This window comes from Lolium perenne, chromosome 3, assembly GCF_019359855.2.
Source record: "Lolium perenne isolate Kyuss_39 chromosome 3, Kyuss_2.0, whole genome shotgun sequence".
Lineage (NCBI taxonomy): Eukaryota > Viridiplantae > Streptophyta > Magnoliopsida > Poales > Poaceae > Lolium > Lolium perenne.
Genome location: NC_067246.2, coordinates 4,944,057 through 4,963,515, shown reverse-complemented (window position 1 = coordinate 4,963,515; position 19,459 = coordinate 4,944,057). Strand labels below are relative to the sequence as shown.

At 47.5% G+C, this 19,459-nt stretch overlaps 1 long non-coding RNA gene across 1 annotated transcript; it reads right to left on the bottom strand.

Moving 5' to 3' along the window:
• Positions 1-9,811: 9,811 nt before the first annotated feature.
• Positions 9,812-10,430, bottom strand: LOC139837464 (uncharacterized). The gene is made up of 3 exons (XR_011753950.1): positions 10,341-10,430; positions 9,977-10,240; positions 9,812-9,898 (listed from the first exon to the last, which is right to left on the bottom strand). It is a non-coding gene; the product is annotated as an uncharacterized lncRNA (long non-coding RNA).
• Between the last annotated feature and the right edge of the window lie 9,029 nt (positions 10,431-19,459).

The window sequence follows — 19,459 nt, the reverse complement described above, 5'->3', positions numbered from 1 at the left end:
AACCTGCTAGGCTTCCTGGGCGTGTACGGGAAGACAAAAGATAGACCAGAAGCACGGGAGGACCAACAACGTATGAATTACCCCAACAAACAGCATGAGATAGATAAAGGATGTCATTACTCTAGCTACGCTCTTACAAAAGCAGAGAAGGAAATATTTTTTGAATGTCTGAGCAGTATCAAGGTCCTATCTGGCTTCTCCTCCAATATAAAGGGAATCATAAATATGGAAAAAAAATATCAGAACATGAAGTCTCATGACTGCCACGTGATAATGAGGCAGTTGCTTCCGATTGCATTGAGGGGGCTTCTACCGGAAAATGTTCGACTGTCCATTGTGAAGCTATGTGCATTCCTCAATGCAGTTTCTCAGAAGCTAATCAATCCAAAAATTCTACCGAGGTTGCAGAATGATGTGGTCCAATGTCTTGTTAGTTTTGAGCTGGTGTTCCCACCATCCTTCTTCAACATTATGACGCATCTCCTTGTTCACCTGGTCGATGTGATTTCCATTCTCGGTCCCGTGTTTCTACACAATATGTTCCCCTTCGAGAGGTTCATGGGAGTCTTAAAGAAATGTTCATAACCGTGCTAGGCCAGAAGGAAGCATCTCCAAGGGCTATGGAATAGAGGAGGTCATTGAGTTCAGTGTTGACTTTATTCCTGACCTTAAGCCGATTGGTGTTCCTGAATCGCGGCATGAGGGGAGACTAAGTGGAAAAAGGCACGCTAGGAAGAAAATCAATGATATGTAGGGATGGAATTTCTTTCACTCAAGCATGCTACACAGTTCTACAAAGTTCCACCTTGGTGGCTCCGTATATCAATGTACACAAGAATTTTGTACGCTCCCAGAACCCGCGGCAGTCGACGATTGGATTACACGTGAACACATGTCGACTTTCGGCGGTTGGTTGCAAAAACATCTCATGAATGACACCACTATTGGAGATCAGTTGTACTTGTTGGCCCAGACACCATCTTCGACTGTATTGCCTTTCCAAGGGTACGAGATAGATGGGAATACATTTTACACGATCTCCCAAGATAAAAAGAGCACCAACCAAAACAGTGGTGTCCGCTTTGATGCAATAAACAAAAAAGGCCCAAATGACACATATTATTGTTACATAGAGGAGATATGGGAACTTGATTATGGACCTTCTTTTAAGGTCCCTTTTTTAAGGTGCAAATGGGTCAAGAAAACAGGAGGCACTGACATAGGCATCCCAAATGGGCCTGCCGAATATAGTACCCGGGGTTTATTGAAGGCCCACTACCCGAAGAATAAGAAGATTCGGGAGCCCAAGATTTACTAAGGAAAGATAGAGTTGTAATAGGAAGTGTTGTTTGTAATCTGGCGGGACGAGTTAGAAACCGTCCCGGACTCTGTAAACTTGTATAGCACGAATCCCTCGGCTTCACCTCATATATAAGGGGGAGTCGAGGGACGAAAGAGAGGACGGAATCATTGTCTGCAAACCCTAGTTTTCATAATCGTCGAGTACTTTTCGGCTGAAACCTTCGAGATCTACTTACCCTCTACTTCTAACTAAACCCTAGCCTACAATCCATAGGCATTGACAAGTTAATACCTTGTCAATTGGCGCCGTCTGTGGGAATTAGAGGCGTAAGGAGCTGATCTCGATGGCACGCTCAAGATCTTCGACATCGTCAACCGCAAGCAACACAATGGATCGAGTCAGGAGAAGAAGAAACCTCGGCGACACGCTACGTCAGTATCAGAGCAAGAGAGAAACTCGCCAAGATCTTCAACGACATATCGTTTGAGTCATCTGCGGACTCGTATATAAGCGATGGCTCAAGCGATGTCGACAGTCATGACTTCATCGACAAATCTCTCACAGTGGGCAAGGTCTTCATCAATCTCAACGATGATGTCACCAAACCCAACATAGATCTGAGTACAAGGTATCATCAGATTTACGCCATCGAAGGTCAAGAAGAGACATCTGAGGCTTTCGACAGTTTGGGAAATCCATACGTCGATCCCTCCAATCTGCGACAAGGCTTGGGCAACAAATACGTCGGGCCAGAGCCGCGAGATAGAGTTCAACTTTCACAAGCAGCGTGGGACAGAGCTGCGAGAGCTATGAACGGCACAGAACCAATGGCTACCACAGCCACACCAGAAGAATTGCAAGCATATCAATATAGGCTCGCACGAGCTGCCAGGGAATTGGAAAAACAGACAGCTGAGTTGAACAGGAGAAAGGAGGCAGCTTCTGCATCCAGCAGGAGAAGGGCAGATCTAAGTCGACAATCTAGAACTACGGGTGATAGCCATCGGGAGGCGCGGAACAGAGCAAGATCAAGGCTGCAACACATACCCGAGGCAGAAAGAGAACACTTGGTTCAAAACCTCGACATGTCCTTTATGTCGATAGATACAAGAGGAAACATCATCCCTAAGACACCAGAGGCTGGGTATATGGCGACACATGCTTTTATCCTTGCATCTAAACCACCTCCAGGTGACCCAAGGGAAACACTGTACAATATGGCGGTAGCAGGAGTTGGAGCTATGGGGACAGCGTTTATATCAACGCCTCCCGAAGGAGTGACAAGGCAAAATAGTCCGCGACCAGCAGCTCCAACAGCGGCAGCACCTGAAGGGCCAAGTGGAGCAAGAGACACAGCAGCACAAGCAAGAGTCGACAGAGCGCGGCAAAGCAGAAGGGATCATCGGCAATCCCCAGAACTTAACGACGAAGATATGTGCGGCTTACCATGCTTCACGAGGAGAGTCCGAAAAACGCGAGTCCCCTCAGGATTCAAGTTACCCGATAATTTCAAGAATTTCGACGGCCTTCAAGATCGTGTGGATTGGCTAGTCGACTATCTGGAGACGGTGAAGCTGACAGGAGGAACTAGGGCAACAGCCATGCAAAGCATCCAGGTGCACCTGAGTGGTGCCGCACGATCATGGATAAAGAAACTCGCTCCAGGATCCATCGACAGCTGGGAAAGTTTCGAGGACGTGTTCGTCAAGAACTTCAGATCCACGTGCAAAAAACCCGCATCGTTAGAGGAGTTGAGAGCGTGTCGACAAAAGCCAGATGAGCCAATGAGAAAGTACATCCAGAGGTGGAATATCATCAAAAACTCGGCAGAAAACATATCTGACGAGAGAGCAATAGATGCGTTTGTCGCAGGAGTCAGGCGTGGAGACTTTGTCGAGGATTTGGGAAGGACCAATCCAAGGACAGTATCCGCGTTAATGGAGATAGCAAATAAATGGGCAGATGGAGAAGACGCTGTCCACAACAAACGACACAGTCGCCAGAGGAGGACCGTGGTCGAAACTATCAACCGAGGCGAAGATTTCCTCGGACGTACCAGAACTACGACGCTCCAGAACAAATTTCGGCAGGTTTTCGGACAAATACAGGAGGCAATAGAGATGATTACCAGAGAAGCAGTGAACAGCGAGGTGATAATAGGGATGATTCACGCAACAGGCAAAATAGTGGGCCGAGGTTTCCAAGACCTTTCGTGTCCCCCGAGGAAATGCTGAACGGACCGTGCCAGATGCACTTCTTCCTCGACAGCAACGGGAAAAGACAGTCAGGGCACCTGCAGAAAGACTGTCGAAATTTTCAGGCAATGTTCAGATACGCAGAAAATGCTCACGCTCGAGCAGCACAGAGAAACCCTCGGGAGCCTAGGAGCGAGGTTCATCTACCGCCACCTCCCGCGATTACAGAGGACAATCGACACCAGCTAAGAATAGCGGCAGCACCTGCACCACCACCCTATGTTGATCCTAACTCCAACGGAGCGGTTGTTGATGATACATAAGGGAAGGCCGTCCAATAGAGCTCAAAAAGTAATCTCACGACAGGTGTTTATGGCAGAGAAAATGCCTCCACCAACAGTTGAGTACCTTAATTGGTCAGGACAAGATATCGGCTTCACAATAGCAGATCATCCGCAGCAAGTTCCTCGACCAGGGCAGTCAGCACTTATTCTGCCAGCAGTTATCGCAGGATTTGATGTCTCTCGAGTGTTCATAGACGGCGGCAGCAGCTTGAACCTGATGTATGCAGATACATTGAGGAAGATGAACATATCCTTAGCAAACTTGAAACCAACAGACACAAGGTTCCACGGCATCACACCAGAGAAACCAAGTTATCCATTGGGAAAAATCAATCTCGATGTTCAATTTGGGACCCGAGAAAATTATAGAATCGAGAAGCTCGAATTTGAAGTCGTGGATTTTCCATCACAATACCACGCTCTGTTGGGACGACCAGATATGCTAGATTTATGGCAGTACCACACTATACATACCTGTTGTGGAGGTTGCCCGGACCAAAAGGACCAATCACGATCAAGGGAAGCTTTGCCTTAGCCGATAAGTGCGACAAGGATTTTCACAAAGTTGGCGTAAACTTTCGGGATGCAAGCCGAGTACTTGGCGTCAAAAAGCATGACTGATTACGACGTCTTGCCCGGTGCCTGGAAGGCCAAATAAAGAATCAACTTTCAACACAGAGAAAAATTCTAAGGAGGTGCAGATTCACCCGACAGATCCAAAAAAGACGACATCTATCGCAAACGATATGGATATCGCATAGGAAAGCGCGCTCGTCAAGTTCCTCCGTGAGAACTGGAAAATCTTTGCATGGTGTCCAGCTGACATGCCAGGAGTACCCAGGGAACTTGCCGAGCACCACCTAAATTTGGATCCAACAGCAAAACCAATCAGACAACCTTTGCGGCGTTTTTCGGAACCAAACCGCAAAGCCATGCTTTCAGAAATAAATCGACTCGAAGAAGCTGGTTTTATCAGAGAAATATCTACAGAAGCCACATGGGTAGCTAACCCAGTGATGGTGCCGAAGAAAAACACGACAGTCCTTCGCATGTGCGTCGACTTTACGTGTCTCAATAAACATTGTCCTAAGGATCACTTTCCCCTCCCAAGGATCGATCAAATTATCGACTCCACGGCAGGTTGCGAACGTCTTTCCTTCTTGGATGCATACTCTGGTTATAACCAGATCAGATTAAAAGAAGATGATGAAGCCAAGACAGCGTTTATTACACCTTACGGCGTGTTTTGCTACAAGACAATGCCCTTTGGTCTAAAAAATGCGGGAGCAACATATCAGAGGATGATGCAGTAGTGTTTAGCAACACAGATCGGGAAAAACGTGCAAGTATACAACGATGATGTCGTCATAACGTCAATATTGGGGACCACATTGATCGAAGATCTCATAGTAACTTTTGACACACTCGACACATTCTGCCTCAAACCGAACCCGACGAAGTGTTCTTTTGGCGTCCCAAACAGAGAACTTCTGGGGTTTCTAGTTTCGGCAAGAGGGATTGACGCAAATCCCGAAAAAATACAAGCCATAGTAACAATGAGAAAGCCAACAAAGTTGAAAGAAATACAGCAGCTAATCAAGTAGTCGCAGCTTTGAGCAGGTTCGTCGCCAGGTTAGGAGAAAAAGCGTTACCATTTTAGGCGCGGATAAAACAAGGAGATAAATTCCAGTGGAACGAAGAGGCCGACAGAGCTTTCGAGGATCTGAAGCGAAAAATCTCGACACCACCAATCCTGGTGGCTCCAAAGGAAAAGGAACCTCTCCTGCTATATATCGCAGCCACGCCCCAAGTGGTTAGCACGGTATTAGTTGTCGAAAGAGAAGAAGAAGGGAAAATCCATGGAGTGCAGCGGCCAGTATACTTCGTGAGCGAAGTCTTGTCACCTTCAAAACAAAGGTACCCTCAGTACCAAAAACTAGCATATGGAGTGTTCACGACAGCACGAAAATTGCGCCACTATTTTTCGGCACACCCGATCATAGTGGTCAATGAAGCTCCCTTATCAAATATACTGAATAACCCAGAAGCTACGGGTCGTGTCTCCCTTTGGGGAATAGAACTTTCCCCTCGGGACATCACGTATGACAAAAGAAAAGCAATAAAGTCGCAAATACTGCCGTACTTCATCGCAGAATGGATGGAGTTGCAAAATACAGGACCTCCGTATTTATCGAGAACTTGGACCATGAACTTTGATGGGTCCAAGAGACTAGAAGGAGCTGGCGCAGGAGTAGTACTCATATCACCTGAAGGCGACAAATTGAAGTACATCCTCCGGATGACGTTCCTTAACGCATCTAACAATGAAGCAGAATATGAGGCCCTCATACACGGGATGAAGATGGCAAAAGCCTGTGGAGCAACTCGATTAAAAATCTTTGGCGACTCACAGTTGGTGGCTCAGCAAGTTATGAACCAATGTGATGCAATCAATGATAGCATGATGGCATACAAGGAGGTGTACAACGAACTTGAGAAGTTATTCGATGGATGCGAAGTAAATCATATTAGCAGGTTGAGCAACGACGAAGCCGACGTTCTTGCAAACATCGGGTCACAGTGCCTTCCAGTCCCGCCAGGTGTATTCTGGGAAGAGATAACAGAGAGATCCACTAAGCCAACAAAGTCAAAAAAGAAGGAGAAGAAACCCTCGGGGGCTGCCAAGGAAAAGCAAGAGGACGAAGAAGAGGATCAGGACTTGGTCATGGTGATACAGATACCGTGGATGCAGCCGTACATATCATACATCATGAGGAAAGAAATACCCGATGATCCAGTTGAAGCAAGGCGAGTAATTCGACGCTCCAAAGCTTTTACGGTGGTCAAGGGAGAATTGTATAAGCGAAGTATTTCAGGCGTTTTGCAAAGGTGCGTTACACCCGAAGAAGGAAGAATAATCCTGAAGGATGTACACGAAGGAATATGTGGCCACCACGCAAGTAGTCGAGCTATCGCAGCCAAGGTTTTTCGGGCAGGATTCTACTGGTTGACAGCAATCGAGGACGCCAAGGACATAGTAAGAACTTGCGACGCATGTCAAAGGTTCGCCGCAAAACCTCACTCTCCAAAGGCAGAGCTAGCACCAATACCATTGTCTTGGCCCTTTGCTCAATGGGGACTTGATATGGTGGGTAAGTTACACAAATCCTGGCCAGGAGGAAAGGAGTACATGCTAGTAGCTGTCGATAAGTTTACAAAGTGGATAGAAGCGAAGCCGATAAATTCACCAGATGGAGCATCCGCAGTAAAATTCGTAAAAGGCCTCGTCTTCAGATTTGGAGTGCCCCACAAAGATCGTCACGCACAACGGCAGCAACTTCACATCCCATGAATTCAAAGATTATTGCGAAGAGGTGGGTATTAAGCTGAACTTTGCGTCAGTCGCACATCCTCAAACCAATGGGCAAGTCGAGAAAGCCAATGGCATCATCTGCAATGGTATCAAGAAGCGCTTGTTAGGACCACTGGAAAAGCTCGACATACCTGGCCAGAAGAACTACCAAGCGTGTTGTGGAGCATCCGAACAACACCAAACACAGCAACGCAGGAAACTCCGTTTTTCCTGGTTCATGGAGCAGAGGCAGTACTACCAATCGAGATAGAGCACAACTCTCCACGTGTCGCTGAATATGATGAAGAAACGTCGAGAAGAGTGCTAGAAGACGACGTCGACGCACTTGATGAAGCTCGAGATGAAGTATTATCTCGGGTAACCAAATATCAACAGGACTTGAAGAATTACCACAGTCGACGTTTGCGGCCAAGATCTTTTCAGGTGGGAGACCTAGTTCTTCGGCTCACGCAAAAAAGTCATGAAAAACTCGAGTCACCATGGCTTGGCCCTTACATTGTCACGGAAGTAATTGGAGGAGGAGCATACAGAATAAAGGACAAAAAGACAGGGGTGGAGGAGCCAAACCCCTGGAACGTGGCGCAACTTAGGCGTTTTTACGCCTAGAGTCAAAATATAGTCTTTGTAAAGCTTCAATGTACTGAAACGCCCGCGAGTTTTCAGACGCACTCTTTTCCTTTTTCGGGGCACCGAGTGGGGCCGGAGAAGGTTTTTAATGAGGCGGGCTCGCGGTGCTGCAATATAATAAAGATAGTGACAATATAACTTTTCTTCTTTATCGACATGACCAAAGTCTTCGCTCCGACGAATTTCAATATAGTTCATCAACAAAAGGAAAAACTTGCCTTGGTATTCAAATACCTCGTGAGTCAACAAAAATACAAAATAGTACTCAATAAAAAGCTTGGGGGCTCATATTCGCCTTAAATATATAAATGCCTTGGTTCAAAACCTCGCAAGTATACAAATATAGTAAAGAGTCACCGAAACACTCGGGGCTAAACAAACAGAGAAATATAATGATTGCTTTACAATATAGTCGTGGATTACAAAGAAAAAATATCTACAAGAAGAAACTAACTAGTCTTGATTCAATATGTCATCAAGAGTAACCCTGTTTTCCTCAGGAGCAGCACCAAGAAAATCGGCATAATGGCCATCGGCAAAAAAGTCGGCATCCATCCGAAGTAGGTCCTCAATCATTTCTTCGGCTATAGGCGTAACCTTCGTGTTAATCCTGTCAACACCAACTCTCCGACGTTTTACTTTTTGGTGAACTTTCTCGACAACCTGGGTAAGGTCAAGCTTCGAGTGGCAGATTTGGAGCATGATAAGAGCAAATCTGGCGCCAGCTACTAGTTGAGCCTTGACAAAATCATGGATACTGCGAGCATCCTTGAACCTTTCCATCAATTCAGGAAGAGTTTTTGGTTGGACGTTCCGAGGAAACATGGAGTTGTAAACCATGGACAAGGTCTTGGTACAGAAGTCAAGGAAATCGCGAGTTTGAGAGGCGCGATCTTGAAATCTGACAATTTGGCGGGTCCTCTCTGGGGTAGCCCAAAACAACGAACCATGGTCCAGGGAAAGATTAACAAGGAGGGTTGTCCTAGCATTTACCCTCTCTTCCTCGGCAGCAGCATCAACAAAGGCACCTATCAAAACAAAGAAGTGGAAACCTCTAAGAAACAATAGCATGAAGATAAAGAATATCAGCGGACGAAACAGGCATACCCGACATATCTGCACTGGCTTCATTCATTAATTCGAGCATGAAATTTTCTCGAGTAGTTGCCTTTTCAGCCTCGGAAGCAGCAATTTCCTTAGCAGCCACGGCTTCGTGAGCTTGTTGAAGAGCAATTTTTTCGGCTTCAGATGACTTACGAGATTGCTCCATCATCACAAGTGTTTGCTTCTTCGCATATTGAAGTTGTTGCCGAAGTTCATCCAGTTCTTGCGACAAGGTATCGTCGACAGGAGCGGTATCACCAAAAGCTTTCCTCGCGCGGGAAGAAGAAGGCGAAACATTGGAAGGAGCAGAAGATGGAGTATAGTTATCAAATATCAACTGAAAAATAAACAAGACAACATCAAATAACAAGCAAAGATAGAAGTCTTCATTAATCTCTTGGAATAATTACAAGGGCATTACAGTGGAGTTAAGAAAGTACGTGTCGCCAAATGACTACTTTGGCGACAGAAGCTAAAGAAACAGAAAGAAAAACAGAGGCATGCAACTAGACCTCCGGCCTCGAGGAGCTAGGAGTTGAAGCTGGCTTGATCCCCAGATACGCCAAGATCTTCTTCGTGTTGGGCTTGGCCGCCTTGATCAGCGACCTCCATCTTGACTGCTCTATCTGACTGGTGTCGCCAACCTTCATCCAATCAAGCGTCTGTTGGCTGTCAGCAACCAGGGCAACAGTACTCTCGACAGCAACCTTCATATTCTCCTGACGCATCTTCAATCCCAGGTCTTCCGACGCATTAAACATCTTGGCGAGGTTAAGGAAAGTTGCGGGTTCTTCTTTCTTCGGGAAGAAATAAGGGAACAACGCGGACAATCCTGCATTAGCATTTGCCACGCCTTCGCGAATCTCGCGCCCGTGAAACTCCAGAAGAGAAAGTGCGTCAAGGAGAGGATCGTTGACAGGATTATCCAGATCAAAATCCTGGTTTGTTTGGGCTGCCACACGAGACAAGACATCAGTCAAACAATCAAGAAACAGAAGTGCAAGAAAATAAAAGGGATTGATAATATTACTCAGAGTACGTCGACTTTGCGACTTCAAACGCTTGAGGATTCCTTCGTCACGAGAAGCTTGTGCAGCTTTGAGCTCATCCAAGGCAGTTGTCGCATCCTCAAGTTTCTTCTGCAGTTCCTCGACACCAGCAGCTTTCGCCTTAGCTTCATCAGCTTCGACCTTGGCTTTGCTAGCAGCGAGTTCGGCTTTCTTGCGAGCCGCCTCACTTTGCTCAAGTTTTTGAGCCAGTGCGTCGGCGCGTTCGTTAGCCTCTGCAAATTTCTCTGTCGAGATATGGAAAAAAGAGAGAAGAAAGATCAAAAAATCGCGGCAAGCAACAGGAGTGACAAATTAAGGAAAAACGACAAGTATGACAGTCGTTACCTTCGGCTCTATTAGCATATTCACGGTACCCAATAAATTGGGAACCGATGCGGAGAAGATCCTTGATCATAGGCTGTTCAACGTGAACACAGTAAGAAAAACATCGGCATAAAAAAAAAAAAAAAAAAAAAAAAAGAGATGTGAAGAAATAAAATAAAGAAAATATAGATGTCGACAAACTTACATCATCTAGGAGCGGGGGCGACGAACTGCCCAACTGAGGGGCAGAATCAACAATCTTTTCAACCCGTGCCCTTTTTGGTGAAGGGGCACGGGGGCTCGAAGGAGTAGATGTATCAACATTTTGTTGAGGAGGCGACGATTCCTCCCCTTCAACTGGTTTTTCTGAAATTACTAAAGTATGTGACGTGCTCGTTCGAGCAGCCACATCTAAAGTTGGAGTTTCTTCATCATCACTGTGACAAAATAGTGGCAGCATAAAAAGCAAGGCAAAATAAAATTCTTCAAATAAAAAAGGAAAAGAGCAAGGAACCTACGAGCTGATGATACTCTCGATGTATGGATCATAAGCTGCTTGTCGAGGTGCAGGAGCAGTTTCTTCGGGTTTCGAGGTCCCGGAATCTTCGGCATTGCTCCTTTTCCTTTTGCTCTTCGGAGAAACAGCAGGAGGAGGAGATTGTGCTGATGTTGTATCTTCAGAGGCAGCATCCTTCTCAGTAGATCCCGCAGATTTTCGAGAATCTGCGGGTTCATTCACAAAAGAGGGGGTCTCCTGGTTGACATCATCGACAACGGCTCTTTCTTCGACCTCTCCATCCTCAGGAAGAGGAGGAAGGGAAACCATAGTAGGATGATTCTACAAAGAAATAGTGACAAAAGAGAATAAGTGAGATACCACTGCAAATAAGATACGAGGAACAGTTCAAAACAAGATAAAACTTCGAGAAGACAAAATACCTCGGGAAGAGGATTGGAAGCACTGTATGGTTCCACTCGACAGGAGGAGGGAATAGGATCCTTCTTGCCTAATCGAGAAATTCTTCGAACCAATTTTTCCAAGTCCTTTACAGAAAGATCACTGGAGATTCTGTTGGCGTCATTTTCACCAGAATACGTCCAAAGGGGATTTTTGCGAGCCTGAAGAGGCTGCACTCTAATCCTAAGGAAGTAGGCAGTAATTTGAACACCAGATAGCTCTTTGCCTCGAGTGTTTTGAAGATGACGGATACGAGCCATGAGCGCCTCTGTCGCTTTTTTCTCTTCTTCAGAAGCTTCGGCATCCCAGGAACGGCGACGCTGAATCCTGGCACTTCCGTCGAAAGGAACTATGTTGTGCTCCACAGAATTGGCGCTTTCTTCGTGGATGTAGAGCCATCTCTTGCGCCATCCTTGGACAGAGTCGGGAAACTTGACGTCGAAGTAATCGACATCAGTGCGGACACAGATAACAACGCCACCTATGTTATAGGTGACGTTGTGAGAGCCATTGCGGCGGAGGCAGAAAATACGCTTCCACAGAGCCCAATTAGGAGGGACTCCGAGGAAGCATTCGCAAAGGGTGATAAAAATAGAAATGTGGAGGATGGAATTGGGAGTCAGTTGGTGCAGCTGAATCCCATAAACAAAGAGAAGACCGCGGAGAAAATCATGAATTGGGGTAGAGAGGCCACGGATGAGATGATCAACAAAACTAACCCGATACTCCATTGGAGGCTTGGGGTAGCTTTCTTCGCTAGGAAAGCGGATGGCGTCCTCCTTCGTCATGAGGCCGAGCCTCTTCAGCGTGTTGATGTCTTGATTGGAGATTTTGGATCTCTCCCACTCAAGATCCTCGGCGGCCATCTTGGATTCCGGCGTGCTGTGGCGAGTCAGACGCGTGCGCGGTGGCATCAACGGCAGTGGGCAGAGCAATGTATGTGCGTACGGAAGATTGGAGAGTTGGGCGCAGGGGAAGTTTTGCGAAAAGGAACAGGTGAGCGGCGCAAGCGAGGGGATGAACGAAGGTTGAAGAAGGGTTTATATAAGATTCGGGTGAAGCAGTGTGCCGTTGGATGAAGAAATCGTGTGGTGAGGATGGATCTTCTAGACACAAGGGCAAAAGAGTATTTTTACTGAAATAGGCGTTACCGTACGTGCGCCAGGAAAAGCGGAGGACGTGTGTCCACTACTTGCACGACGTGTCAACGTGGTGAAAGCAATGGACCCACAGACAGAAAATTCACGACTACTTGTCAAGGATGAAGTAAATTTGATTAAGTGAAGAATGTCGACAAGGAAGTATTCAGAGATTGGCGACAGGATGAAATATTCAATACTTCGGGAGCCTTTGATCAAATACAAGTTTTTGCCCAAATGCTCGGGGGCTACTCCGACAAAAAGTAAAATTTCGAGTATGACAATATAGAAAATGTTGAGCCTACAACCAAGCACAAGTTCTTGGCTGTAGCCTCGGGGGCTACTCCCATCGGGAGCGCTGTTCGCGCACCCGAGAAATATAAAAATAAAGAGAGAGAAGAAGAAGAAGAGGAAAGAGTTCATATTGCGAAATAATGACAAAATAGCGACAAGGTGGAATAAAATGTTGAGCCTACAACCAAGCACAAGTTCTTGGTTGTAGCCTCCGGCTACTCCCATCGGGAACGCTGTTCGCGTGCCCGATGAAATTAACAAAGGAAAAATAGAAGAGCAAGAGAGTATATTTCGAGTTATAATTAACTCTACATATACTCCCATCGGGAGAACAATATAAGTCATATTTGACTCAATAAAATGTGCCATTCCAACAGCCGGAAAAGCACTCGACAATATATTCTCAGGACGCCAAAGTTGCGATCAATTTCTGAATGCCGCAAATTTGCGAAGGTAAGACCCCAGAATCCATTCTGCTGGGCGTGGCATCGCCAAAGACTGCGCTCTGCTACTTTTATCCGTATCAACAGATACGAAGAAAAATCCTAACGGACGCGTTAGGTACCCGATAAATTTGACTGGGACTCGACAGAATGGTAAGACCTTAAGCGGCACCTGTCGAAGTTTACACCAGTATCCCGAGATCATGTCCAGGGACGTGATTTTGAAGTAGGTTTTTGCGGATTGCCACTAGAGCAGTTAACTAGTACCTGATCCGTCAGATGAACTAGCCCCAATTACCAATATCCCTGTACAATATAGAATTTTATGAGAAGAAATATAGAAAGTTAAGGCTTTCGGGTAAAAATAAACAGTGGAGATTTTCCCTGACTTTACAATTCAAGCAAAATCTCGGGGGCTACTGACATAGGCATCCCAAATGGGCCTGCCGAATATAGTACCCGGGGTTTATTGAAGGCCCACTACCCGAAGAATAAGAAGATTCGGGAGCCCAAGATGCGTTTAAGGAAGAAATAGAGTTGTAATAGGAAGTGTTGTTTGTAATCTGGCGGGACGAGTTAGAAACCGTCCCGGACTCTGTAAACTTGTATAGCACGAATCCCTCGGCTTCACCTCATATATAAGGGGGAGTCGAGGGACAAAAGAGAGAATCGAATCATTGTCTGCAAACCCTAGTTTTCATAGTCGTCGAGTACTTTTCGGCTGAAACCTTCGAGATCTACTTACCCTCTACTTCTAACTAAACCCTAGCCTACAATCCATAGGCATTGACAAGTTAATCCCTTGTCAGGCGGGGTTCAGGTAGATAAGTTGTATGGAATGACAACAGTGGATCTCAACAATCTTGGGTATAGAGATGAACCATTCGTCCTAGCCAAGGATGTGGCCCAGGTTTCCTATGTGAAGGATATGTCTACCAAACCAAGAAAAAGGAAACATAAGGAAACGAACACATCATACGATGAGCCAAAGCGCCACATAGTTCTTTATGGAAAAATGAAACATCGTGGGAGTGGAGGACAAGACAGACATGTCAGAAGATTATAATAAATTTGATGAAATTTCACCCTCCATAGTGAACATTGACCCAAGCATCAAGTTAAATGATGAAGATGCTCCATGGTTACGACCGAAGAAGGTTCAATGATGAAGATGCTCCATCATCAAGTTAATTGAAGAATGTTCATGGCACAAATGAGTATCTCAACATGGCAATCAATTTTCCATTTATTTTTGTGTAATCATGTAACTGTATGTAAGATATTAAAACTGGAGATGGTTGGCTTTTTGTACCATATATATAGGGAGATTCCCCAACATTGTTAGTGGAGATGTAGTTGTTCATGGGCTAGCAGGAAATTTTTCCGAGGCGGAGCTTCCGAATATGTCGTACGGCGTATGCACCAACAACATCTTCGAGAAGCTCCACCACGGGAGATTTCCCGACCCTTTCCCCAACACTGTTAGAGGAGATGGAGTCTTTCACGGGCTGCAGGAAAATTTTCCGAGGTGGAGCTTCCGAAGATGCCGTAGGGCGTGTGCACCAATGACATCTTCGAGAAGCTCCGCCACGGGAGATTTCCTAACCCTTTCCCCAACACTGTTAGAGGAGATGTAGTCGTTCACGGGCTTGCAGAAAAAATTTCCGAGGTGGAGCTTCCGAAGATGTCGTAAGGCATGTGCACCACGACATCTTCGAGAAGCTCCGCCACGGGAGATTTCCCAACCCTTTCCCCAACAGTGTTAGAGGAGATGGATTCGTTCACGGGCTTGCAGGAAAAAAATTGAGGCGGAACTTCCGAAGACGCCGTAGGGCGTGTGCACCAACGACATCTTTGAGAAGTTCCGCCACGGAAGATTTCCCAACCCTTTCCTCCATCCATGGGAATGAAACTCTCCCTACCTGCTAGGTTGGCTTGTTGATCTGCTTACCAAGGCGTATCGATGCTCCTTTTATAGGCACGGCGCCCATTCTACTTTGTCTTGTTCCTTCGACATGGCGTCGTGTGCTACATGCTTTATCTCATCGAGAAGTGCGTCGAACCACGCGTCCTTATCCTGCCGACAGCTTTAGTCCCGGTTGCACCTACCAGCCAGGACTAAAGGTTACCCACACGTCCTTATCCCACCGACAGTTTTGTTAGATGACACAAAACCATCTATAGTCCCGGTTGTACCCACCAGCCGGGACTAATGGTTGCCTGCACGTCCTTATCCAGCCGGGACTAAACCTCCCCCCCCCCCCCCCCCAGATAAGCCTCCCCCTGATTAAGACCCCATCTTTTGTCCCGGTTTGAGCCCCCACCCGGGATAAAAGGGCAAACACCAGATAAGCCTCCCCAAGATTAAGCCCCCCATCTTTTGTCCCGGTTTGAGCCCCCACCCGGGATAAAAGTTTCTGGCGCCATTGCATTCCCACCTATTTTCTTCCCGCGCTTTCCACCGCTTCCCGCCTCCGTCTTCCTGCCAATTTTCACTATATATATGTAGGCTTGGCCTCCATTTCCATATCACATCTAGACTCATATCTGCGAACCTCTCATCACTCTCTCCCATGGCTTCCATCGTATCTCTAACCCCTCGGGAGGCGGAGGCGCTTTGAGCCTCGAACTACCCCTGCCCGCCGGGCTACCGCATCCCCACCGGCTGGATGCTAAGCATCGGAGGTGTATCGGTCCCTCCTGTCCCTCTAGATGTGGCGCGCGAGATGGCCATCACGAACCACTACTACTTCGAGCTCACACCAGAGCAGCGTAGGAATCTCCAGTGGCATCCCGACTACAGCCCAACTTGGGACAGCTTCCTCATCAATCGACATGAGAGTGCGCTTGCTAGACACGAGGAGGACGGCCCACCTCATTCGTACTTCAACGAGGCCGGTCGTCGGCTGTGGTGGCGTGGCTGGACTCTCCAGAGCGTCATGGCCTACCGTGTCCCCCTCCTGCGCTAGCCTCATTCCCAGCCCACGCGTGCTCACCCGTTGAGGTTCGACTACCGTGACCCCGATGCCAGCGACGACGACGTCAGCGACTACGACGACTACAGTGGCGAAGTTTATAGGGCTAGGCACGAGTATGACTGAATCACTCCAACATTCGAAAACAAGTTAGGCCGATTGTGACTTAATCTAGCCATGTATCTTAATTTTTAGTTGAGCTATGTACTTTTTCTCCCGTAAGATGAAAACAGAAAAAGAAACATCCACCGGCGGGTTGCGTGTCCACCTCCACCGGCGGCGCGTGGGTGCGGCTTTGGGGGCATTGTGAAATGGGCTAGGGTTCGGTGAGTGAAGTGGGAGACGGGGACGTAGGAGCTATTTATAGAGGCCTGTCGGCGGGAAACTTTCCCGCGCGGCGTCTTGGCGGGAAACATGCATCCTTATCCCGGTTGCACCCACCAGTCGGGACTAAAGGACACATGCGTCCTTATCCCACCGACAGCTTTAGTCCCGGTTACACATGCATCCTTATCTCAACGACAAAAAATAAAAATGGCAAATTTGTTAATTGAAAATTGGACTAAAGGTTACACATTTTGATAGAACATAGATGATCGAACATAGTCTAAAAAACATTGAAAATACAATTAAAATAGATAAACGACTAGTCTAGTCTACTCGTCGTCGAAGGTTGTCTCGGTTCAAATGTCGTCCCACCAAGGGTCGTTGTCGGCCCAAGTTGTATTCGGGTTGTCGAGCTCGAACTCGGCGACGGCCCGACGGTGGCGCATGTCAAACCTGCGATGTGCCCTGAGGTCAGCGAAGAACGCGTTGGTGTTGTCGACGTTGCTGGGGAACTGTACCCTTCACTGGCGCATCAACTCCTCGGGATGCTCAGCGATGGCAATCCGGCGCTGCACCTGGCGGTGGCGGCGACGGTCCTCGTCATCGACGAGGCATGGCACTGGTGCGAGGAACTCCGCCTCCTCTAGCGATTCGACGTCCGGGAAGTTCATGTCGCGCCGTGGCCGCCGAAATCGCTACGCGGCCGCGTCGTAAGCGCGCACCGCCAGCTCCGGTGTGTTGTACGTCCCGAGGCTGAGGCAGAAGACGCCAGCGCGCATCCCTGCATAGAACCTACCGTTCGGACGCGCTCGGATGCCGCAGAAACCGGACGACCCGCGGCGGCGCGGCGGCATCCCGGAGACGAATGAGCGGAGGCGGCGATGACACGTGGCGGGGGGAAGCAGCGAGGCGGTTGGTTGGTTGCACGAAGGTGAAGTCTCAGTGGCGGTTGGTTGCGCGCGCAAGCAGCGCTTTATACTTGGGTTTCGCGGAAGTAGAGGGCAAGTAGATCTCGAGGTTTCAGCCGAAAAGGTGCTTGACTGCTAAAAACTAGGGTTGAGTTGACAATGAGATTGATACTTTCTTTGTCCTTCGACTCCCCATTATATAGGAGGCGGAGCCGAAGGTTTCGTATTACACAAGTTACAAACGCCGGGAGACTCTTTGAGTTCTTCCCCTAAAGTTACAAATCTCTAATCCTAATCTATCTCTTCTTGCCATAATCGATGCTTTAATGGGCTTCCGGGCTTCATAAACTTCGGGTCGTGGGCCTCCAGTAAACCCCGGGTACCATCTCTGGCAGGCCCATCCGGGATGCCTATGTCAGGCGGGGCTTGGCACGTGGAAGGGGCGGCGCCATGTGGCGCGGGTGACGAGGGATCACCTCGGCAATGCCTACGTATTGTAGACTTGGGTTTCGGGAGAGATCGGCGATGGAGATTCCGGGAGCGAGATTAGGCACACGACGTACCCAGCTTCGGGTCCCCTCGGTGGAGGATCCCTACGTGCTGCTATCAATCCAGTATATGATCATAGATGTGTTTACAGGGTGCCGCCGTAGGCGGAGCTATGTTGTCTATCTCTTGTCCCCTTTATTTCGGGTGCCCTGGCTAGCTTTATATATGCAACCAGCCTAGGGTTTTACAAGAGTCCTAATTGACTACTTCTTCGGGTTGCCTTGTTGGGCCTTCTCCATATTGGGCTGAGCCGATCCAGGTATACCAATAATGGGTACCCGAAGGGTATACCCATGTCAGTAGCCCCCGAGTGTCTAGGGAAGTCGAAGACTTGCGTAGAGACTCCAAGCATAATCATCTCCAAAGGCGAGGTCCATGTCGTAGATCATGTGTAGCATTAATGATGTCGACGATTCTCGAAGTTATTTTTTTATCGGGTGCGCGACAGCGCTCCCGATGGGAGTAGCCCCCGAGTCTATGGGTAAGTGCTTGGACTTAGGCATAGACTCAAGTTGTACTACTCAATGAAGAACTTAACTATATTTCTGGAGGACTTGATGAAATCCATGTGCTCCCGATGGGAGTAGGCTCCACTCGAGTCGTAGAATCGAGTTGAGTCTACAAACCTTGATTGTCATAAATGCTGTCGAAGTTATTTTCCTATCGGGTGCGCGACCAGCGCTCCCGATGGGAGTAGCCCCCGAGGCTACAACCAAGTGTTTGCACTTGGGTGTAGGCTCAACTTGCTTTTAATCGACTCCACAATTTTTCCTCTTTCTTTTATCTTATCAGGAGGGTGAACAATACTCTCGATAAGAGTAGCCCCCGAGCCTATGGGCAGGTGCTTGCACCTAGGCATAGGCTCGAGTTGTACTACTCGATAAAGAACTTGGCGCGGCCCCTCTTTTTATCGACTCCAGGCCGTTGCTATTTTTATTTGACATCCATATCTATATTGTACAGGGATAATGGTAATTGGGGCTAGTTCATCTGACGGATCAGGTACTAGTTAACTGCTCTAGTGGCAATCCGCAAAAACCTACTTCAAGATCACGTCCCTGGACATGATCTCGGGATACTAGTGCTAACTCGACAGGTGCCGCTTAAGGTCTTACCATCTGTCGAGCCCCAGTCATCTTTTATCGGGTCCACAGCGCGTCCGCTGGGATATTTCTTCACATCTGTTGATGTGGAAAAAAAGTAGCAGAGCGCAGTCTTTGGCGATGCCACGCCACACAGGACGGACCCGGGGTCTTACCTTCGCAGAGTTTTGCGGCATTCAGAGATTATTCGCGACTTTGGCGCTCTGAGAATATTTTGTCAAGTGCCTTGTTCGGCTGATGCAATGACCCATTTTGCGGGTTCTTCTATATTTTTCTCGGGCATGATGAGACAGCCGACTATATTGGTTCTTCTATATTGTCGGGTACATCACCGATGCTCTTGCTCGGAACAATATGACCGAGTTAATAGACCCTTCTTTTTTTTTTTGGTTCCTGCTTGCTGAAAATTTCGTCGAGTTCCTCCTTGAAGAAAATTTCTTCGAG